Source organism: Heterocephalus glaber, unplaced genomic scaffold, assembly GCF_053883595.1.
Source record: "Heterocephalus glaber isolate CG9 unplaced genomic scaffold, H.glaber_assembly_v1.0 deba00001481, whole genome shotgun sequence".
Lineage (NCBI taxonomy): Eukaryota > Metazoa > Chordata > Mammalia > Rodentia > Bathyergidae > Heterocephalus > Heterocephalus glaber.
In genome coordinates this window covers 29,871,950-29,879,786 of record NW_028258317.1, presented here as the reverse complement: position 1 = coordinate 29,879,786, position 7,837 = coordinate 29,871,950, and the positions used below count along the sequence as shown (strand labels likewise).

Genomic DNA, 7,837 nt, shown 5'->3' with positions numbered 1-7,837 from the left:
AACTGGGTTTAAATACATTTTTGGCTGTATCCCTTTGGCAAATCATACTCTATTCCTAATATTAAATGTTAAAAAGTACATTTATAGTGAGCATAATATTGCTAGGTAAGAGATATTGTGTTTTAAGTCATCAAATATTTGAAGGTCATGATTCATTTTTGGAAATTTATTTTTTATTAGTGCATGTTTGCAATACATAATGATTAATTCCTTGTGGGGAGTTGGTACATATACATAACACATCTTAATTCTTCCTTCATTTCCCTCCCTTCCCCTTCTTGCCCCCTTATCTCTTGGTTCCTCCTTCCATTTGCAAAAGATCTATCTCCCTGCTTACAATTATCTATCTTTTATTTTGCTCTTTGTTTGTATTTTGGGTTTCTCACATAAGAGGTATGTGATATTTAAGCTTGCATGTCTGATTTATTTCACTTAATATTATGGTTTCAAGGTGCATCCATTTTCCTCCAAATGACTTGTTCTTCTTTATGACAGAGTACTACTCCATTGTTTATAAATACCACATTTTCTTTATGCATTCATCTTGTGATTGGCGTATAAGCCTCTTCCAAAATTTAACTATTATGCAGCTGTAAACATAAGATGCATGTATCATTGTAATATGATATCTTAAACTCTTTGAGGAAGATACCTAGAAGGGGAACAGCTCAGTCAAATGGAACTTCTATTTTTAGTTTTTTGAGGAATCCACATACTGTTTCCCTCATGGTTTTAGTAGTTTACATTCCCACCAATAGAGTAGAAGTGTTCCTTTTACTCACAGCCTTGCCAGTATTTGTTGTTATTTGATTTCTTGATGATAGCCATTCTTTCTGAGTAAAAAACATATTGTTTTAATTTGCATTTCTCTAATGGGCAGAGATGTTGAACATCTTTTTAAAAATATATTTATTAGCCATTTGTACATTTCCTTCTGAGAAATGTGTATTCCTTTCAGTAGCCCATGTTTTGATTGCATCTTTTATTTTGGGTGGTCTAATTTTTCTTTGAATTCTTTATATAACTAGATATTAGTTTTCTATTTGAGGAATAGCTGGCAAAAATTTTCCCATTATGATTTGAAGGTCAGCTAAAATAATCAAAGCACTGGTTTATAAATATTTGTTTGCCAGTATTTTATAGAGTGGATAGAAGCAAGGATGAAGCAGAAGTAGAGAAACCAATTTGAATTTGAAAGGGTTTGTTTTGATTAAAGTAAGTGCTAACTAACATGCATAAGTGAGAACAGTCAGTAGGAGTGGTGCCAAGATGGAGATATTGCCATAAGATTTGGCTGAAATTTAAAGTCAAAGATGATGGAGGTTTTGCACCTGGTTATAGAGAGAGTTTATTTTTAAAGGAAATAGAGTAATTACAGACATGATCTCTCTGGAATGATGATGAGTTCATTTGGGAGCAAGCACATGTCTGAATATGAATCAATGAGTTTGTTTTAAAATATTCCATTTCTTTCTTTAAAATACATTTAATTTCTGGCATTTTTATCATTCTTATTAATTCCATTTGATTTCAAGACCTCCTTATTTCACATGCAATTTATTTTAGTAGTTTCCTAAATGTTCATCCTAAATGTTTTCTTACTGTTTGGTCTCATCTTCCTCCAATTCTTGTCCCACAGCAACTGGAATGAGATACTTTTAAAATGTTGACCAGATTCTGCCATTCCATTATTATGTTCTTTATCTGTTGCCCTTTTTTTTCACTTGGAAGAAAATCTAAACTATTCACTCTGCTCTTTAACAATGTGATCTAGCACAATATATCTTCAGAAAATTTGACAAAAATTAATTTTATTTCATTATTTTACTTTATATGTATTGTTAGTAGTGTTATTTTAAATTTAAATACAGGAAACTAGTATTTTGTTATACAGTGAAGAGTTTTAACACAAATATAGATTTATGTAGCCATCACCACAAGCAAGATACAGAATAGTTCCATCAGATTCTTTGTATTTAAACTCTTCTTTACCCTAAACCCTTGGGACCTATATGGATATATTCTCCATTCCTATAGTTTCGCCCATCCAGAATTTATGTAATGAGAATCTTAACTATTTATGTTCTGTAATCTGGTTTCTTGCACTCAGTTTAATGCCTTTGAGATTTGTCCATGTTGTGGCATTCATCAGTAAGTAGTTTACTAGTTTTATTGCTGAAGAGTATTCCATTGTATAAGAGCACCTGAGTTTATCTATTCAGTCTCTGAAGGACTTGTATGTTGTTTCCATTTTTTATAATTATGAACAGAGACATCATAAATATCTGTGTACAATTTTTTTGTACAAACATAAATCTTTTTCCTCTGAGTAAAATAATTAGAAATGTAATTCCTGAGTAATGGGTCAAATGTGTGTTTAACTATATAAGAAAAATAAAAGCTTTCTTCCTGGAATATTGTACTGCTTTGCATTCCCACTAGCAACCGAGAATTCTAGTGAATCCCCATCCTCTCCTGCCTTCAGCATACTCAGCTCTGTTTCTTTAATGGTTAATGATGCCTGCCCAGAAACCAACACCATTATTGCCATCACTAACTTAGTGCTGGACAGGGGCAGAAAGGAAGGAAACAAACAAACAAAAATCCAGAGGTTTTCTTTCACTCTTTCTAACTCTTACAGTTTCCTTTTCCTGTCTTTGGATACAGAATATTGGGTTTTTCTTGGGACTCCTGTTCATTTTGTATGTACTTACATTGTGCTGCCTTCGAGTTTATGCTCTGAGATAATGGAAAAAGTAAAAATCTCCTCTCTGGCTTAAGGGTAAAGGTTTTTGTTTTCTTTCCTAATTCACCAAGTACCACTTATTTTTCAGAATCTTATCATAGGTACTCTCCTGGTTTTAGTTGAATTTAAGGTCAGTAAAAAGGTGAAGAATATAGTACTTACTCCACTTTGACAGAAATTGGAATCTGGATTCATTTTAAAAAGGACTCAAGGAAGAAAGGTGGTGATAAAGAAGAGAGGGAAAAAAGTTGAAAAGGGTACTGACAACGTTAAGATGATAATGAACAAAAATTATGCAATTGTAGAAAAAATAAACATTATTAGGAAATATTGCTTTCTATAAGTAGGTTAAATTTGGCACCTTCAAGTAACTAAGGTTGAAAAAAACTTATACGAGCTTAAAGAACATTGAAGAACTTGACAGCCCCTATAAGTTGGCTGTAGCATGTGCAGTAGTTTGAACTAGTTATTGATGGTGCATTATAAGGGAAAGTAGACATTTTTTGTACATAAGGGATGGGGCAAGAGCTTATAAAACTATATTTCCACTGAAACTATCTATCCATCTATTCTTCTGTCTGTCTGTCCTTCCATCTGTCCATATCTATTTATCCATCCATCCATTAATCTAGTCTGGTGAAATCTAGGAATTTCCTAGATGCCAAAATAAAATATTCAATGCAGTTTTGGAGACAATAAATTATTGAAAGTAGATTTAAAAGTTAGAGATGAATAAGAAAGTTCCACAAATAAAAGATGTACAGTACTGGAGAACATTGATTTAGGTGTGTTTGAAGAAAGTACAGTAGCTCCTTCCCCCTTCTTCCCTCCCCTCCTTTTGGGCACCCGCTCCAGCGGCGGGAGGGCAGGGGCAGCCGTTGGGCCCCTGGGGCCCTGGCTCGGCCGGAGGAAAGCCAGAGCCAAATGCTGCAGCTCCTGGCAGGCGTTGGAGGTAGAGGGCCAGTCCACCAGGAGAAGACGCAGGACGAGGCCCAGGACGACTAAGAGGACCTGCTGGGAGCCGCACAAAAAGGAAAGGCGCCCAAGAGGAGATGGCGATATGGCTCAAAGACTGCTGGACACCTCTTCGAGCCTCGCTGGATGAGCAAATCGGCAGCACACTGAAGGGTATGCTTGTGAGAAATAGAGGAAGTTTGGTAGATGATATGTCACTGGGATCTGAAGCTATCCATCTCCATGAAAGTAATGCTCAAATTGAAAACTACAATAATATCGTGTCTAAAAAGAGAAGACTCTAGTTTCTTCAGAAAATGAGAAATCTGAATTCTACTGGCTCTGGGACAGTCTCAAGTATTGGGACAGTCTCAAGTGTTTCAGAATTGTAGGAACTTTATGAGGAAGATCTTGAAGAAATTCTTTATAATCTTGGAAATCTTTATAATCGATGAGATGAACCTGATATTGCTTCTAAAATTTCTTCCAGATTTTTGAATCATCATCATTTGCCAGAGGAATAGATATTAGAGTATTATTGAGTGCTCAAATGCAACGGATGGAAGTAGAGAACCCAAATTATGCTTTAATAAGCCCTTTTTGTCAAATTGAAAGGCTTACTACTGTGGCCAATGCATTTTCTTCTTTATACTCCCAAGTCTCTGGGACTCCCCTGCAGAGAATTGAAAGTATGTCCTCAGTGGCCTTACAAAGGCGACAGACATGCCTCCACCTTTAACTCAAAGTAATACTGCAAATTATTTAATGAAAACACTATGGAAATTAAATTTATGTGCTGGTAAAGCAGAGAAAGGAAAGTGCAATAGTCCTTCCCCTGCAATTGAAAGATTCTCAGTGTTTCACTAATGGAAGAAAATGGCAGTGAAAATGAGCTAAAGTCTCAAAAAGTTTTAAAGAAGAAGGACTCATCTTTCATGTTGGCTACAGTTAAGGAAGTCTCAGATAGCTCAGCATCTGCTACGGAGAGTGCTGACTCTGGCAGGCTTTCTGATGAAGCAAACAGTAATTTTAACCAAGAAACTGACAGCAAAGAAACACAAAATCATGAGAGTAAACTGCATGAGGAATTTGATTTAGGTAGTGATTTCAACCTGTCCAGCCACGGAGAGGTGGAAAACAGCAGTGACCTGAAACACACCCATCTGTCCACACCTGAAAATGAAACTTGTGCACCACTGACCATCCCCTACATAAAGAATATAATGACCCAACAGAAGGAATCCTTTGAAATGGAAGCGGTTCAGAGTATATAGAGAGAAGCTCCCTATGTTCCAGCTACTTACCAGCTAGGTCTCACTAAGTCCAAAAGAGATCATCTGTTATGTACTGTAAGTCAGCATTCCTACAGCAGTTGTTTTGCTAAAGATTCTACAGACTGCCTTTCCCTTGCTCTTCTTCAGATCTATAAGCCCTTGCAAGCTATGGGGAATAGTGCTGATAGCTGTGACAGTGAGAGGACAGTCACATCATTTGTTGAAGACCTCATTACACCAACAGCACAAGGCCAGCCTTATTTTAATGAGTCAGAGGAGGAGTTGCCAAACCCTCTTCAGAAAGGAGAGTGAAGGCAGCAGCAGTTCCTGACAAAAGAGTCAGATAGCCAGGATTTCCCTCAGTAAAGGCCAGAGGTGTGTGCAGGACATGACCCATCCCATGTAGTCCAGGAGATCATGAGACTGAATTCACTGAGGTGGAAGAGGGCCTATCTTTAGCTCAGACAGTGGCGCTGCTGAGGGGAGCAAGTGGTGAAAATGAAGTGGACAGAAGGAGTGGTTGTGAATTTCCCCAGCACCCCACATGCCATATACTGAAATCATTGGCTTCCATTGAAGCTAAATGCAGTGATCTAAACTCTGAAATTACAACTGGGCCTCTCTCTCTTGTGGACAGAGTTAATACACCTTTGCTCAGAGCTAAATGAGCAGAGCAGACTGACTAGTCAAAGAGTAGGACAGAGCCTGATAAAATTGGAGGATCTGTTAAAACAAAGGTACTTATTTGCAAAAGCTGGCTATCCCCCAAGAAGGCCTCAGTCTTTACCAAGCACCTTATTGAGCCCAGTGAGAGTTGTGTCCTCCATCAATGTCCGGTTATCTACTGGAAAAGAGACCAAGTGCAGCCCCTTTTTTCATCTGTAAGTACACACCTGAAAACCAACAGGAATTGGAAAAGGGGGTCACTGTACCTGATAGTCAGTCTTAGTCAAATCCACCATTTTCATTTCTCCATCTGAGAAAAAGGATGAAGAGACCTGCCCAAGTGAGGTGACTCAGTTGGAGGAATGCCATCACGGATGGACTCCCGTGCTGATATCTCAGTCCACCTGCTGCCTTCACACTCTCTATGAGTGGCAGGACAGGGACTGCGTGAGCACATGAGAATGCTGAGTACCCAGTGTCCCCAACATCCTGGGGGCCATCTGGTCTGTCTTCACTTCCCCCTCTTGTGTGTCCTTACTCACACAGATATTCTGCCTACCTGTATGGAGCATGCTCTGCGAATTCTCCGTCATAAAAAGGCAGCTGTGAAGAGTGTTGCATCATATTTGAAACTCCATGCAGAATCTTTCACAGTTCCCTATCATGAGAGGACCTGATCTTGCCTCTGCTCCATACAGTACTCAGAAGTCATCTGTTCTAGCTCTTCCTGAAAATACTTTTCAGGAGCTTCAAGTAATGAGACAGAGCCCGAATTTGTTTAGAACAGAAATGATGGACTTAGAATTGGTTTGCTGTGCCAGCAAACCTTGGTTTATCACCATATGATTGAGGAGGAAAGGTATGAAGTTGACCAACTGCAGAGTTTGAGAAATTCAGTCGGAATGGAGCTGAAAAGACTTGTAGCTGCAGCTGGAGGAGTGTCGGCTTGGCTTGGAAGAGCAGCTCTGCTCTGTGGGGGTTCCTTCACCCTTCAGCTCCTCCTCCATGGTGGGGGTGTGCAGCAGTAGAAGTGCTAACTTGTGTCCTTCTCCATTGAATGTCATAGAACTGGTCACTGAACTGATGCAGCAACAGACCTACCTGAAATCTGAATTGGGTCTGAGACTTGGAGGAGTGGGATTAGAAATTCCTCTTGCTGAAAGCTCTATCAGTTTTCTCCCAAGCCATTTCAGAGTTGACTTCTGTATGTTCTAGTCCTTCGTATCATGCCAACAGAAGTATTGCATTGCCTCCTGGTGATGCTGGCATTCTGGGCATCAGTGGCCCTGACACCAGCTGTTCCTTCCAGAACAGGCTCGGTGCAGATGCCTCCTGAACTGGAATGTTCAGAGGAAGTTGGCACAGCTGAAGAAGGTGCATGGGTTTCAGGACCTAACACCGAAGTGGAAGAGTGTGGAAAACTCAACAATGCCAGCCGCTGAGGAAATGCAGAGAAATGTGGAGCAAGATGAGTTGCTGCAGGCCAAATGGGCGATTAACGAGTCTATTGTTGGTGAAATCAGAAGTGAAATTGTAAGTGGACTTTTGGCAGCAGTACCTTCAAATAAAGCATCAAGATAGACTTCTAAGCAAGACAGTTATTAAATGGTATCTTTATTATTTATTTATTTACTTATTTTTGGTACCAGGGATTGAACTTGGGTCCTTGCGCTTGCAAGGCAGGCGGCAGAACCACTGAGCTAAATCCCTGGCCCAAATGGTATCTTTAGATTGGCCTACATCCTGTTAGCTTTTCAACATTGGAGTTATTGGTGATGTACACTGGGAGGGGTGATCTGTTCTTCAGAAGCTACTTTTGGCAGAGTTGGGCTGTTGTGTACAGTGTACAGAGTGTAATTTTTCTAATAACTACCTTTTAAAAAAATATAGAGAAACTTAGGCACTTTGCTATTTCTTTTCTCAGCTACCAAAATTGTGATGATTAGAAAAGCCTAATATTTATTCATATGTCAATATTTTTCCAATTGACTCCCTATGTAGAATTAATTATAAAACTTGAAGATTTCTAGACATAACCAACATATAAATAACATATTACTTCAAACTAGCTTCTTACAACACTGACCTGTATGAGGTATTTACTGTGCAATAACTGATTAATTTTTTGAGAGCTTGAAGCAACCAATGATTTTCTCTCCACTTCTGTTAGTGTCACTTCCAAAAGAAAATCTATTCT

At 38.8% G+C, this 7,837-nt stretch overlaps 1 pseudogene; it reads left to right on the top strand.

The window, feature by feature from the left end:
• The first annotated feature begins 4,002 nt into the window (after window positions 1–4,002).
• On the top strand, window positions 4,003–7,245 carry LOC101701777 (protein ITPRID2 pseudogene; annotated as a pseudogene).
• The last annotated feature ends 592 nt before the right edge of the window (window positions 7,246–7,837 follow it).